Here is a 16556-nt window from a genome sequence, read left to right on the forward strand (position 1 = left end):
CGGGACCATACTGCGAATTTGTTCATGAAAAAAATCGAGGAGGAGACAATGAAGATTGCGAAAAAGGAACCGAATATACGGTTCCGGTACGTGGATGATACATTTGTTTTGTGGAGGCATGGCAGAGAGGAACTAGCTCATTTTCACAAACATCTCAACGAGATTAATCCGAAGATCCAGTTTACCATGGAGGAAGAAGCAGGTGCAACTTTAAATTTTCTTTACGTGTTAGTATTCAACAAAAGAGGTTGTAGCTTAGGTCACACATTTTACCGAAACCCACGCACACAGACCGTTACCTGCAACGGGATTGGAACCTCGACCCACAACAAAAGCTGGACATCATAAGAACTCTGGCGGATAGAGTAAGGAACATCTACGAAACCAGCTCCCTCACGTGGAATTAAAACATCTCCCCAATGTATTGCTCTAGAACGGTTATTCGTTCGCTGAGGTAAAAAGAGCACTAAACCATCGTGCAGAAATGACAGGGATGCACAAGCGCCTGTGAAGTCGAAAGTTTTCCTGCCTTTTACTAAGGACATTACTGACCGATGGGAAAAATATTGCAAAAACAGAAAGAACATCACGGTAATCTATTATCCCACTCGCAAGATATAAGACAACTAAAATTGGCTGAGGATGCTGAAAAAAGGAGGAATTTATAGGATGCCGTGTAGTTGTGTGGAGGGGTACGTGGCTGCTACAAAAAGAACGGTCAAGAAATGACTAGAAGAGCACAAGAGCAATTTATGAAGGGTGGAGGTTGACGGATCAGCTGTTGCGGAACGCGCTCTGCAGCCAAAAGACCACCACATTCATTTTGATAGGACTGAAGTACTGGTTCCTAAGCAGCTACTATGAAAAGCTGCACGGAGAGGTCATAGGGATTGTTAAAAACTCCAGGATTTCGAGTAGGAAGAACGACGGCGTGAAACTAAATGACAGTTGGATGCCGGTGCTGAAGATGACACGTACCAATCATCCACCGTAGTGGTGGTAGCGACGGCGGACGTCGGCAATCGACAATGGCTAACTGCGCTCGGTTATTCAAAACATGTGATGTCACGCCTCTGCGCGGAAGCACGCGTTAACGGAATTTTGCTACAGTTTGTAGCGAGCCAGGGGGTGAATCGGACACTCAAAGAAGCTACGATCCCCTTGAAAATGTCCTCCGTAGATGGGGACGAAATCTCAAGTTTAAATGCGAAAGCCGTTTGACCACGCCATAATAGCCCGGAACATTTTATTAATTGTGACATTTCCGATCGCGAAAGTGTACATTTTACGAGATGAACGAGTTTGTTTATCTATATAGTCCTTACGCTAGTTCGCCACAGACTGTAAATCGGGTCATGTCTATGACTTCCTCAGACAAGAAGACAAGAGATTACGCGACTCACTATAGTTCTGTTTCGTAGAATAAAAAGCCAGCAAGTAAAATTGTAGGAGATACTGAGAATAAGTAGCAAGAAGGGGCGACATATTCTGGGAATCGGGTACGAGCGACATGCGTGGGCAGCGGACGGGCGCCGGCGCGCAGCGACGCCTCGCGCAGCCACCGCCAGAGGCGCTGTCGTCGCCACGCCGCGCTCCACAGTGCAACAGGCCGGCAGTCTTCGGCGTGACGTCCCAGAAGGCGGCAGCACACGGCAGTAGCAGCAGCAGGTGGTGCGCCAACCGATTGTTGTGAGCGCCGCGAGTCGTAGTTTACTGTGAGTACTGCTCAATGCTCTGCGACTCCTGGTACCCACATTTCCCGTCTGATAAGGCACTGTGTAGGACTAAATGCATGTTCCATCTAGTTGACAGCTTTATTTCTACTCTTCGTTAATGACGAAAATATTCAGGCAAGACGGTGTTAACATATTACTAATTCTACCTTCTGAGTTGTAGCAAAGCGGCAGGAGGATTTTGTGCATTTGTCTACGCGGAAAGTGTAGGAACGCATATGATTTGAAGTAGTCTGAGGATGCCATGTTGGATAAAAAAAAGTTTTGTTTCTTTTTGCTTTAACTTTTCCAGTCGTTTTTCATTTCTGTCGAACCATCAGGAGTTTTTATTTACTGTACAAGATAATTAAATGCTACAGTGATGACGTCGCAGTACTAATGAAACGTGTTTGTTGCAATCGGGATGCATAAATTTGTTCTGCACAAGACATTATCTTCAAAGCACTTTCTAAAGGAGAAGTGGACGCACGTAATGAGCTTTAGAAAACCGCAGCCTGTGAATATCTACATGTTCGCCTGTGTACAGTGGAAGAACTGACGCTCTTTGTATAGGAGATTTGTCTTGGCTTTTTAGAGCTAACAAAGAAAAAACAGACTTTCTGTTACTTAAGGAGCCGGGAACCATATTTGACGACTACGGATACTAATGAGACAAGCTGTCACCTTAGGCTGTTAAGTTACATTACGGTTTGTAGCCACTGGTACAAGTTCGAGGACCACAAATGCAGTACAATGGATCCCCACAGTAAGCTTCATTAATTTATTTTTGTATGTAACAAATGTCTCTGTAAATTTAAGTACCTCATTTCAACTTAGAAGAAATACTACACACAGTGGTGGAGCATATAATCTCATAAATGCAAGAGATACATAATAAATGAAGCATACACAACTGTTAGAACTGAAAAAAAAGTTCTACACTTTGCTCTTAATAGCAGAAATGGCTGGCGATAGAAGTGTAATTCATGAACAAAAGTCCCTCGACTGTCTATATTTCGAATTTTAGGTTTTTTATCTGGTGCTTATTGGAAATGAAGCTTAAAATCCAATTTGTCTCTGTTTCGATTTTTAGATTTCCTATAAACCCAAAATCCTAATCTATCCCGGTTTCAGCTTTTAGATTTCATTTCCGATAAGAGTCAGAAAACACTCGAGCGACTTTTATTCATAAAAATATATCCTTTTACTGTCTAAGTACAATGGATTCTTTAAAAAAAATGAAACAAGTGCTTCTTTTCTTGCACCTCGATTGGTGTGTTCCTTGCAAAACGTGTCCCACAAACATTTGCGGTATTTCGATTTCTCTAGAAACTGTCCTAAAAGTTTCGTACGCCTCGCACTTTGTCACGTTAGCCATATGTGAACAGCATTTTATAATAGCACGCTCATTGACAAAAGACGAACTTTCGTCGAGCGGCTGGCACGACAGCGCTACACACGGCACACTTGTTGTGTGCTGTGGAGGGGGCGTTAGTTGTCGGACTGTCACACCCAACCGTGCTCCCGGCCGGTAAATCAGTCGGCCAGAACACCTACACACATCCACTTGGTTCGTCGGTCGGTCGGTCGGTCGGTCGGTGGGTGGGTGGGTGGGGGATGGTTCCTTAGAAATGACCTGCAGATTTCCTTCCCCATTCTTCCTTAACGCGGGCTTGTGCTTCGTCACTGTTCACCACGCTGTCGACGTGATGTTAAACCCTAATCTTCTTTCCTTTGTATTTTCATCCGTGCTTTTATAAAAATGTCTTTCAGGTTACAAAACATAGCTTTGGTATAAAAGTGTAAACGAACGCCTTAATTGCTAAGGTTCAAATGGCTCTGAGCACTATGGGACTTAACTTCTGAGGTCATCAGTCCCCTAAAAGTTAGAACTACTTGTACCTAACTAATCTAAGGACATCACACACATCCATGCCCGAGGCAGGATTCGAACCTGCGACCGCAGCGGTCACGCGGTCCAGACTGTAGCGCCTAGAATCGCTCGGCCACTCTGGCCGGCTAATTACTAAACTATGTTACGACCGTCACGTACCAGCCAAAACCATTCGACCTAAATGGCGCTGATTACTTCTTTACTGTCGTGTTTCTTTCCAACGTCATAGCTACTGCGTTTCCCTGAGTCCACAGTATGACGACGGGTAACGTTGCTGACGCGATGTGTTTTTTCACTGTTATATATTACATGAACTGGCAGCACGCATCCACGTATAAAAGGTAAATTACTTTGATAGCCTGGAACTTGCATGTTTCTCGCATGTGGTTGAAACATGTAAGTAAGAAACCGCCGTTCACGTCCTTTGACACATTTATGCGCGGCATGATTAGCAGTTTTCGTGTGCAACAAGTTATCATTCACAGATGTCAACACATATTACTGTCATGACCGTTTTGTGAAAGTCTTAGTTGTGGTTCGAGTGAAATGGTGCTACGTGAAGAAAAAGCATTTGACTCTGTAGGCCTGTCACACCTTTGCTTATTATCGGAAGTACGATCGTACGGGGGTATCAAGTGAAATTCGTGACTGGATTGAGGATTTCTTGGAGCGAGGATGAAGCGAGTTATCTTGGACGGAGAGTCATCCACAGATGTAGAAGTAACTTCGGCTCTTCGACCATAGATACTAGTAGACTGGCCTTGCTGTGCAGAAGCTATAGGGCTGGTGTGGCTCCAACATAAACCACGTGACTGTTGGCAAAACGTGGCGGGATTTCAAACCAGCGGTCTGCCATCCTATGTTTGTATCGTATTTTACCCACATTTCTCAGTTGACTGCCAAACGCTTCCAACAAAAATTACCTTTTTATTTGCGAAAAATTATGTTAGAACTACATTTGACCTGGATTTGTTCACAGTACCATTTATAAAATCTAACAAATACATCGAACGCTCCTCTGGTGGGCAGTGGGGCGAAATTACTATAAACTATCAATTAAAGTAAAATGTCGTTAGAATTCTTTTAAACAGTAAGAGTGGACTTGTGTCAAAACTTTAAACATTGGATTCGCCGCGTTTTGTGCTCTAGTCATTTATAAAAGAAAATGGGTTATGGCAATTATTTCAACTATAGGTGCCAAAATTGGGAGCAGGTCCATTTTAGCGTATCAATTTTAGGTGCACTTCAAAGGTTCAGTTCCTACTATTTTTAGAAAAGTTTAAACTATCAGTTTAAAATAATGCTATTTTAGATGAAAGGTGAGACTTTGAAGTTTCGGAAAATAATTCTGGAGCCTACATTTATTTAATAGTATTAGAAGGTAGAAAAAAATTCTCTTCATGTGTCGACTATAGGTGCTCTTACCTTCTTATAATTTCACTTGTATATACAAAAAGGCGCGTATGTGCAGATGGCATAAAGTTTTTCCGTTTCAAGGCCTGTATCCAAAGCTACCTCAGGTTTTCATCCTTAGGGAACCTACGAGTAGGAACAAGAAACAGCTATACTTACTTCTGTAACCGAATTATCACAGATACTTTCCAAAATGTAATATGAGTCTGACTTTACAGGCATCACTTTCAACACTTTAATTTACGTGATACTCTATTTCAAGTGTAAAAAACATATAAAAATCACGTCAGCAGATTTCAATAAACGCATCTGCACTGTCATAGGAACACTTACACGTGAAATGTAATGCCATTTCCCCGACAAAACACTGAGTACAGCCATAAGCGCAACACGAAACAACCATGTTTAGCCAACATTCACGTGACTTTAGCCCAGAGATGTTGGAGCCACGAAAATGACGTCAGGGCCAGTCTATTATATTTATGGTCGAAGCTTCAGCTGTGCCATAGAGAATTGTTGGAAACCTTGATGTGGATGTATATTAATAACCTTGGACATGGTATTAAGATTTTTCGCAGGTGATGCGATTACGATCGGGGCCGCGAGGTTTGAGGCATCATGTAACGGTCACCCGGGCATGGGTGTGTATATTGTTTTAAGCATAGTGTAAGTTTAGGGACCGATGACCTCAGAAGTTTGGTCCCTCAGCAATTCACACACATTTGAACATTTACGTACAGGGCATTGCATGAAAGCGGGTCGATTTGGAAACGGCGAAACAGGCTTAGGATTACACTGTGAAACATTTTAAATCACAACAATGAAACCCTTGCTTATTGTCATTTCACGCATTGAGCATGTTTTGAAAATGTCTCGCAGGTGGTCATCACTGTTACGATGACACTCAGTCTGCGATGCAAATGGTTCACGATGACTTCAAGCATCTGTATAGGAATGTTCTCGATTTCTTCACGAATAGTGTCTTTCAGTTACACAACTGTGTGTAGACGTTGTGTTTCAGAAAACCTCAAAGGAAATAATCACAGACTGATAACTCGGGAGATCTAGGTGACAACAAAGTAAGTGGAATGATGTGCTTATCAAACACTGCGCACTGCTGCCATTTAAATTTGACCAGACTGAGGTGTAGCATCATCTTGCTGAAACAAATACACATTTGCAAAAAACTGTTAAAGTTAAGGTGCGAGGAATGTGTCTACCGTGGCAGCATACCGCTAAGATGTGACTGGTTGCTCGCCCACATTCATCCACGAATAAGCAAGGTCCGATGACGCCCACTGTGTCGAAGGGCGTGGATGGACTTCATGAGGATTGTCGTCGCACCTGTAACGGCAGTTTTGTTGCTCAACATAAACACTGAGATGAAAATGTGTCGCTTCACTCGTTCGTAGCAAATTTAAGGAGCCTCCCTTGCCCCTCATTTTAGTCAACAGTTGAACACAGTCGTTCGCTTTTTATAATCACTTTCGTTTAACTGTTGCCCAAGCTGTACCTGGTACGGTTGCAGCTTTAAATCTTTCCGTAAAATTCTGTGCACACTACGACAGAACATTCGCGCTCCATTGACTTGGCTTCCTCACCGTCGTCAGCTTATGCGGAAGTGCTGGCAGAACCCCAATGCCCCCCGCTGCCTTAGCAACACCAACTGGGGTGCAGATCGCTCTACGCTGCTACAGCTCTACAGAGCCCTTGTTCAATCCCGCCTTGACTACGGGAGTCTGGTTTATGGTTCAGCGGCTCCCTCAGCGTTGCGTTTACTCGACCCAGTCCACCACCGTAGCGTTCGCCTAGCGACAGGAGCTTTTAGTACGAGTCCAGTGATCAGCGTCCTGGTGGAGACCAGAGTCCCTCCATTGCTGGTTAGGCGTCCACAATTGCTGGCCAGTTAAGTTGCACACGTTCGTAGTTCTCCAGCGCATCCGAATCGCCGTCTTTTCCCTCCGACGGCAGTTGATCTTCCGCATCGGCGACCCAGGTCAGGGCTTCCAATTGCAGTTCGCGTCCGATCCCTTATTTCAGAACTGGAGTCCCTGCCTATACCTGAGGTCCACTCACGTACACCTCCATGGTGTAAGCCTAGGCCGCGCCTTCACCTGGACCTTCCACATGGCCTAAGGACTCGGTTAACCCCGCGGCTCTCCGCTGCCACTTCTTCTCGATTGTTGACGTGTACTGAGGCCGTGAAGTGGTGTACACTGACGGCTCGATGGCTGATGCTCAAGTCGGCTTCGCGTATGACCATCGAGGACATATTGAACAGCATTCCTTGCCCCGATGGCTAAAGTGTTTTCTACATCTACATCTACATCCACATCCATACTCCGCAAGCCACCTGACGGTGTGTGGCGGAGGGTACCTTCAGTACCTCTATCGGTTCTCCCTTCTATTCCAGTCTCGTATTGTTCGTGCAAAGAAGGTTTGTCGGTATGCCTCTGTGTGGGCTCTAATCTCTCTGATTTTATACTCATGGTCTCTTCGCGAGATATACGTAAGAGGGAGCAATATACTGCTTGACTCTTCGGTGAAGGTATGTTCTCGAAACTTTGACAAAAGCCCGTACCGAGCTACTGAGCGTCTCTCCTGCAGAGTCTTCCACTGGAGTTTATCTATCATCTCCGTAACGCTTTCGCGATTACTAAATGATCCTGTAACGAAGCGCGCTGCTCTCCGTTGGATCTTCTCTATGTCTTGTATCAACCCTATCTGGTACGGATCCCACACTGCTGAGCAGTATTCAAGCAGTGGGCGAACAAGCGTACTGTAACCTACTTCCTTTGTTTTCGGATTGCATTTCCTTAGGATTCTTCCAATGAATCTCAGTGTGGCATCTGCTTTACCGACAATCAACTTTATATGATCATTCCATTTTAAATCACTCCTAATGCGTACTCCCAGATAATTTATGGTATTAACTGCTTCCAGTTGCTGACCTGCTATTTTGTAGCTAAATGATAAAGGATCTATCTTTCTGTGTATTCGCAGCACATTACACTTGTCTACATTGAGATTCAATTGCCATTCCCTGCACCATGCGTCAATTCGCTGCAGATCCTCCTGCATTTCAGTACAATTTTCCATTGTTACAACCTCTCGATACACCACAGCATCATGTGCAAAAAGCCTCAGTGAACTTCCGATGTCATCCACCAGGTCATTTATGTATATTGTGAATAGCAACGGTCCTATGACACTCCCCTACGGCACACCTGAACTCACTCTTACTTCGGAAGACTTCTCTCCATTGAGAATAACATGCTGCGTCCTGTTATCTAGGAACTCCTCAATCCAATCACACAATTGGTCTGATAGTCCATATGCTCTTACTTTGTTCATTAAACGACTGTGGGGAACTGTATCGAATGCCTTGCGGAAGTCAAGAAACACGGCATCTACCTGTGAACCCGTGCCTATGGCCCTGTGAGTCTCGTGGACGAATAGCGCGAGCTGGGTTCCACACGACCGTCTTTTTCGAAACCCATGCTGATTCCTACAGAGTAGATTTCTCGTCTCCAGAAAAGTCATTATACTCGAACACAATACGTGTTCCAAAATTCTACAACTGATCGACGTTAGAGATATAGGTCTATAGTTCTGCACATCTGTTCGACGTCCCTTCTTGAAAACGGGGATGACCTGTGCCAAGCTGCAGAGCTGGCGGCCATATCTCGTGCTCTGGAGCACATCCGCTCATTCCCTGGCGAGTCGTTTCTCCTGTGTACTGACTCCTTCAGCAGCCTACAAGCTATCGACCAGTGCTACCCTCGTCATCCTTTGGTAGCGACCATCCAGGAGTCCTTCCGTGGCCTGGAACGGTCCAGTCGTTCAGTGGTGTTTGTCTGGACCTCAGGCCACGTCGGAATCCCAGGCAACGAAACTGCCGACAGGCTGACCAAAGAGGCTACGCAGAAACCGCTTATGGAGATCGGCTTCTCTGCAACTGACCTGCGTTCCGTATTATACAGCAACGTTTTGCGGCTTTCGGAGACGAAATGGCTTAACTTCGGCACGCGCAACAAACTGCGTGCCATTAAGGAGACTACGAATGTGTGGCAGTCCTCCATGCGGGCCTCTCGCAGGGACTCTTTGTTTTTCTGCCGGCTCCGCAATGGCCACGTTTGGGCGACCCACGGCTACCTCCTGCGCCGTGATGACCCACCTCTGGATCGGTGCGGTGCCCGGCTGACAGTGGCCCATATCTCGGTGAGCTGTGCGTCTTTGGCTGCCCTGCGACGGACTCTTCAGTAACCGGACTCATTGCCGTTAATTTTAGTCGACAACGCCTCATCGGCTAATTTAGTTTTGTTTTATACGTGACGGTGGGTTTTATCACTCTATACAAGTTTTAGCGCATATGCTTTGTCCCTTTGTGTTCTCCATCCTAATGCTTTTAGGGTGGATGTTTTAATGTGTTGCAGAGTGGCTGGCTTTTCCTTTTTATTCTCGTGGTCGACCAGCCACGGTCATCTGTTCTCTTGTTTTTACTCCTTTTTCTTGCTTCTTTCTGTGGTTTCTTTTCCTGCTTTGTCCATAGTATTGTTGGGTGTCCTTCCGTCGTTCTTCTGATTCTTCTTTTCTCCTGTTGCTGTGCTGTACGTCTCCTTTCTTTTCTTCTTTCCCTTGTGTGATTATTTTACCGGGAACAAGGGACTGATGACCTCGCAGTTTGGTCACCCCCCCGCCCTCTTTTAAACGAACGAACCAACCAACCAACCTATCCTGACCCCAAAGTCGCCGCAAAGCAGTCTTCAGCCAGGACCAAAGCTACAGCCATTGTTAAAAATACGCTCGCACCATTCTCCATGTCGGAATGAATATAAAAATTGCAAGAAGTTTCTTTTCGTGGCATAGGGACCAACGTATCGAACGATAAGGCTGAAAAGATGTTTCCTTTCGTTGTTAAATACTTGACTGAAAGACACTTTAAGACAACTGCAGATTCCATTACATGAATTAATAGCTTTTTGTGGAGACAATACCAGTACCAACTTCGGAGGGGTTCATCGACGCGGTCAGCGGAATGTATTTCACCAAATTAAAGAACTACGAAAAATCTAGAAAGAGTTGGATGCACTGCCCATATTCTCCACAATGCTATATCAAGCGCTGCTGAAGTCTTAACTGACGACATTGAAATATTTAATTATTTTTCAACATACACGCCAAGGACAGAGAAGCTGAAAGAATTCTGCTTATACTTTAATGTCAATCAACGTCATGTTCATCTCACTCAAAAACAAGATGGCTGTCATTAATGCCCGCAGTTGAGACAATTCTTAAACTGAGGAAGAAAAGTGGAATTACTTTCTTAAGAAACCCGAAAATCCTGAACGCAAATCCCAGCTGCTAAAATTATGTCAGTATTTGTTTTCCATTCCCGCACACAACGCCACTGTGACAAGAGTATTTTCGCTGATGTCGGCCCAGTGGACCGATGAAAGAAATCGACTGATGCCGGGGACTGTAGAATCAGTCTTACAGTGCCAGTTTAACTAGAAGCTGACTTGCACGGAGTCCGGTTACTGAAGAGTCCGTCGCAGGTCAGCCAAAGAGGGGCAGCTCACCAAGGTATGGGCCACTGTCAGCTGGGCACCGCACCGACACAGAGGTGTCCCGCCCGAGCGTGGCCAACGCTACCAAAGGATGACGAGGATAGCACTGGTCGATGGCTTGTAGGCTGCTGAAGGAGTCAGTACACAGAAGAAACGACTCCCCAGGGCACGAACGGATGTGCTCGAGAGCACGAATATAGCCACCAGCTCGGCAGTGAAAACACTGTAGCCATCGGGCAAGGAATGCTGTTCAGTATGTCCTCGATGGACATGCGCGAGACCGACGTCAGCATCAGCCATCGAGCCGTCAGCGTACACCACTTGGTGGCCTCACAAGGGAATGTTCAGACTTGTCATGTCGAAACCTGTGTTGCTTTTTTTACCACTGTGAGTTAACATTGCAAGAAGTCTGTATGCAGAATTTTAGCTGCTGACATGACCTGGAAGTCTGTAAACAATTTTATGAAGTAAGACATTATTGTCGCATGGTTTCCGCGCTTATAACTGCCTCTTGTACAACCCTGACCTCTCTCGCTACGTTATACCAACGCCATCTAGGGACAAGGTGGCGTTAGCTACGCGCTGCTCACTTGCCACAGCAGTGAGAGAGCTGATTCCCCAGTGAAAGCGATCGTATGATTAAACATTCGTTGACAAATATGGCTGATATGTTATCTACAACATTCTTTCCAAATAGCAATGAAATAGACACAAATAAATATACGGTTTAGAACAAGTCCAAATTTTATTTCTTGTAATTACCGCAAAAATGCGAAATATTGATACAATGTTCAAAACCTAAGTTTTTTGTGCACCAAGAATATACAAGCAAAGACGACCCTGCGAATCACAGACGTTGTTAGATGTCCGCAGACAAAACTGGGCTGGTGTTAGGAATGAATCAGGTCTAGTATCAGTATATTTCGAGGAGTGCCACGCATATTTAATCAAATTCTGAAACCGTGGGGGAGGGGGGGGGGGGGGGGGAATTGATACTGTACTACTGATTGCAGCTTGAGAATATTGTCACGGTGATAGACAGGAAATTGTAGTGATCTGCACACAATAATTTTCCTGTTAGTGTTCTTTAAAATCCCTTCCACTGACGGAAAAATTCTCTGTCTAAAGGTTGGATTACGTTCGTCGTGCCGGGTGGAATCTGAAGTATCTCTACTCCTTTGTCAGGGTGCGCTCGAAATACAGCTTTAATGTATCAGACCTTTTATGACCTGACCACGAATCTAGGAGAAGAGATTTGTTCCCGCAGATCGGAATAAAAGCATGACGCATGAAAAGTGTAACGTTTTCATTTCTCATTTTTCCAGACTTCGATGCGTCTACCGCAAGATTGTTTGCGTGACACGTGGTCCAAAACGTCCAGTTGCTTCTTGAAGACACACATATAGTTTAGGCAGCAATGAACCATCCAGACTAATTATGGACATTATAGTGTATGAATGGGTGAGTGAAGTCGTGGACTGCGCAATCGCCTCAATATGTTTTTCCCCGTTTGAATGACAGTTTTCTTTTCTTACGCATTTCTTTTTGAAAACCTGATTGATCTGCATTGTACACGTACGATTCACTAAAACTAGCGATCTTACTTTTTTTGCATTCATAAGAAAAGCTTCTATCATTTCGATTTGTGTCACTCCATTTTCCGACCTGTTTCTCGATACAAATTCTGTTATTTTTCGTGCCACAATTTTATGTGATCTTTTGAAGCGACTAATCCAACTTTGAGAAGCTGTAAATTCTTTAGCGCCTATCGCGTTGGCAATCTCTAACGCCCAATTACGCAAAGTTGTATTGCTGACACTAAATGACTGTTGTCTGGCATCGGTAAATAGCTCAAAAAGTCGCGCATTTATCTTCGTCGCAATTTCCAGTCGACTCTTACGTCGTCCAGCGGCTTCCTGTTTCCATCTATACAATTCACGTTCTGAACGGACAAAGCGATACTTATTTTGAACAGTACTGACACGTAGGCGTTTCTTACCACTTTTGTTCAATCAGTACGTCACCGCTTTTTCTTTGTCTGATAAGGTAATTGTAGTTGCTGGTGTTAATTTCGGAGATAATTGATTATGGTACGTGGCACTATCACTAGAAGAGTCTTCATGAGTGCAACTTTCGTCGGTGTCTTCGCCGTCTGTAGATTCACAGTCTGCAATATCGAGTTTTTCAGTTGTTTCTAGCCACATGTCTGCGCCATTTACATGCTCCTCTAGAAGTTTAACAACCATGTCGCACAACACATTTGCTTCATTTGGCGTCTGTGGTATATCTCCATGACAAGCAGCAAACCATTTACACCTATGAGGAGAGATTGAATGGTCACCTTAAAGTGGCTTGCGGAGTATAGATGAACATGTACAGAACATCTTCCACATCTGTAACCAGTTTTAGGATGGTATGTTTCGAAATACGTACCAGAAATTAAAAGGACGTGCATGCCACAGAAACCAATATTCGTTTCCCCTTCCCACCAAAACCGTGCAGCGATATTCCTCTTTAGTGAACGCCGCGATAAGACGGCCGCACTTGCCGACCATGCGCACAACGCTCGCGACTCGCCATTTCCAGGGGTGGCCAGCCGTCACTGCAAGCGCCAAGCAGGAAACACATCCATGTTCGTGATTTTTTTTAGGTGACTTCCATTTCATGTCAGCAGCTACAATTTTGCATACGGACCTTTTTGCACAGTTAAATAACAGTGCTAAAAAAAGCAATACATGTTTCGGCATGACAAGTCTGACCATTCCCTTGTCAGTACATGTCGTAAAACATAAAAGACTTGCTGAAAAAGGTGATATCTTCCGAAAATTATGGTGTACCAACTACTTCCGGCGCAACGAGTTCCTTGTAATTGCGTTCTAAATAAAAGTAGTTCAGTCCCACATCCCCATCTCAGTGTGTCCCGACGAGGACCCAGCTACATAGGCGTCCCTAAGTGGGTGCCACTAAAAGTGTGTCTGTAGTTTCACTGTAGAGTTCCCTTTGCAGTTCGTTTCATTTTATGTATTTGCCAGCCTACTGTGCAGTTCAGAATAGAAATAGATCTACCTGTATGGCCCTCCAAACACACAGAAATAAACGGTGGCATCTTTGATCGTGAGCTGTAAAAATAAATTGGTAACACGGGTAATAGCCATGTCTTTAATTACTAGAACCGGGGTCTTTGCTGTTTCTGTCACTGTGGAATCGTCAGCGGCAGAGAGCATGTGCTGTCTGACGTAATAAACGTCGCAGATGCTCTTGCATGTTTATCGGTTGACTTCACTGAAAGTCTGCAACATTTCAGCTAAGTTCAGGCTACGAGATCACAAATGCCTCAGCAACAGCAGAGAATAGTAGTAGTCGCCCTGAATGTGAGGAGCCCCCAGTCATCTCCCGCAGAAACATTCCGTATGCACGCGAGTGAGTCTGTTTGTTCATCTACATCTACATAGATACTCTGCAAATCACATTCATGTGTCTGGCAGAGGGTTCATCGAACCACCTTCTCAATTCTCTATTATTCCAATCTCGTGTAGCACGCGGAAAGAATGAACACCTATATCTTTCCGCACGAGCTCTGATTTCCCGTGTTTTATCGTAGTGATCGTTCCTCCCTATGTAGATCGGTGTCAATAAAATATTTTCGCATTCGGAGGTGAAAGTTGGTGATTGGAATTTCGTGAGAAGATTCCGTCGCAACGAAAAACGCGTTTCTTTTAATGATTTCCAGCCCAAAACCTGTATCATTTCTGTGACAATCTCTCCCGTATTTCGCGATAATACAAAACGTGCTGCCTTTCTTTGAACTTTTTCGATGTACTCCGTCAGTCGTACCTGGTAAGGATCCCACACCGCGCAGCAGTATTCTAAAAGTGGACGGACAAGCGTAGTGTAGGCAGTCTCCTTAGTAGGTCTGTTTCATTTTCTAAGTGTCCTGCCAATAAAACGCAGTCTTTGGTTGTGCTTCCCCACAACATTTTCTGTGTGTTCCTTCCAATTTAAGTTGTTCGTAATTGTATATACCTAGCTATTTAGTTGGATTTACGGCTTTTAGATTAGACTGATTTATCGTGTAACCGAAGTTTGAGTTCCTTTTAGCACTCATGTGGATGACCTTGCACTTTTCGTTATTTGGGGTCAACTGCCACTTCTCGCACCATTCAGATATCTTTTCTAAATTGTTTTGCACCAAAGCTGCAGTACTGCTTGGCAGGAGCATGTCTTTGATGAAAGCAAAGCACGCACTAAACAAAAGGCTTGTAATGGCTACTCTTTAACGTAATCCTGCCGTTGAATGCAAGTCTGTGGCCGTATCTTTTGGTGTCTGGACAACGAAAACATCCTGTAGCGACTCACTAAAATTCGTCATTATTATACTCACGTCGAGGTGCGTTTCAGTCATGGCGGCAGCTTCTTCATATGACGTCTTAAGCTGAAGTTTATCAGCTTCGTTCTCATGACTGCAACTCCGTTAGCTGTCCAGTTTTGCTTCTTGCGGTATGCCTTATCCTGGTACATGCTACGTAAGGACTTACACTCTGTTTTGAAAATTAAGCTTTACATGCTACATAACGATTGCATGCGTAAATTACTTTAATTGACCGATGACCGTGGCAGTCTGGTCCCTTTAATCCCACAAACCACACACTATAATTCTTGTTAATTATTTAAATTCTAGCAAAAAAGTATAGCGTTACTTAAAATCCGTCTTGATTGAAATATCAGATCTGAGGATGGTTCTGAATGAACCGAAACCGGTCATATGAATAAAAAAAAAAATTGCAATCAAGTCGGATTTTAAGTAACATTATAAAATCACTGATTGCTGTTATCCCATAAGACATTATGTCTGTTTTTGCAAAAAAAGTATAGCACCTTTTTTATACGTAGATTGTAGGAAAGAAGGTGGGAGTTTGGCCAAGCATGCTGTTTGTCGACTTCAGGAAAGCATATGATTTCATTCATCGGGAAAGTATTTTGAGGTGTCTGGAAGACTTCGGTTTTGCCAAGAAACTAGTAAGCCACACGAAGGCCTGGCTGATGGATACTACAGCAAAGGTAAAAATTGGAAATAGGCCTGACTGAAGCATTCAAAATAAAAATTGGGCTACGGCAGCACGATGGACTATCACCTGTTCTTTTCAGTCTCGCATTAGAGAAGGGATGCGAGAGATGTCATCTAATGAACTAAGAGGAGTCCAGAACGGGGATGTGAACATCAATTACCTCAGATATGCCGATGGTCGCAAGAAGAATTAGGGGGAAATGGCTGACATTCTGGAAACAACAGCGAGGAAAACTGGACTTAAAATCAGTCGTGACAAGACGGAATACACGGTTCTACACCGTAGACATAATGAAACTTGAGAATCACTTCCACCCTTACAGACAACTGAAGGTTCTTATCGTCAAGTCAGAGAGTTGAAATATCTGGGCGCAGTATTCAGAGATGAACCATACAGTAAAATGGAAATACAGGCAAGACTACAGGCGGGTAATCGCTGTTTCCATGGCCTTAATGCTCCCCTCAAAACTAGAAGTTTGTCAAGACATTTCAAAATAAACATCACAAAACACTCCTACAGCCAGTAGTACTATATGGATGTGCCACCTGAGTACAACCAAGCAAAATCTGAACAGACTGATGATATTTGAAAGAAAAGTCCTTGGGAAGGTTTTTGGACCAGGTTACGATAATGAGGGCAACGTCCTTGCCGCAGTGGACACACCGGTTCCCGTCAGATCACCGAAGTTAAGCGGTGTCGGGCGTGGTAGGCACTTGGATGGGGGACCGTACGGCCCGCCGTGCGCTGTTGTCATTTTTCGGGGTGCACTCAGGCCCGTGATGCCAACTGAGGAGCTACTCGACCGAATAGTAGCGGCTCCGGTCAAAGAAAAGCATCAAAACGACCAGGAGAGCGGTGAGCTGACCACACGCCCCTCCTATCCACATCGACTGAGGATGAC

The 16556-nt window shown here is 44.4% G+C and overlaps 1 protein-coding gene across 1 annotated transcript in view; it reads left to right on the forward strand.

The window, feature by feature from the left end:
- Positions 1–1623: 1623 nt before the first annotated feature.
- Positions 1624–16556, forward strand: part of LOC126092435 (uncharacterized) — a 279342-nt gene continuing 264409 nt past the window's right edge. Inside the window, exon 1 of the mRNA XM_049908035.1 lies at positions 1624–1715. The gene's annotated coding sequence lies outside the window, so the exon portion shown is untranslated. The remainder of the gene's footprint in view (positions 1716–16556) is intronic.

This window comes from Schistocerca cancellata, chromosome 7 (assembly GCF_023864275.1).
Source record: "Schistocerca cancellata isolate TAMUIC-IGC-003103 chromosome 7, iqSchCanc2.1, whole genome shotgun sequence".
NCBI lineage: Eukaryota > Metazoa > Arthropoda > Insecta > Orthoptera > Acrididae > Schistocerca > Schistocerca cancellata.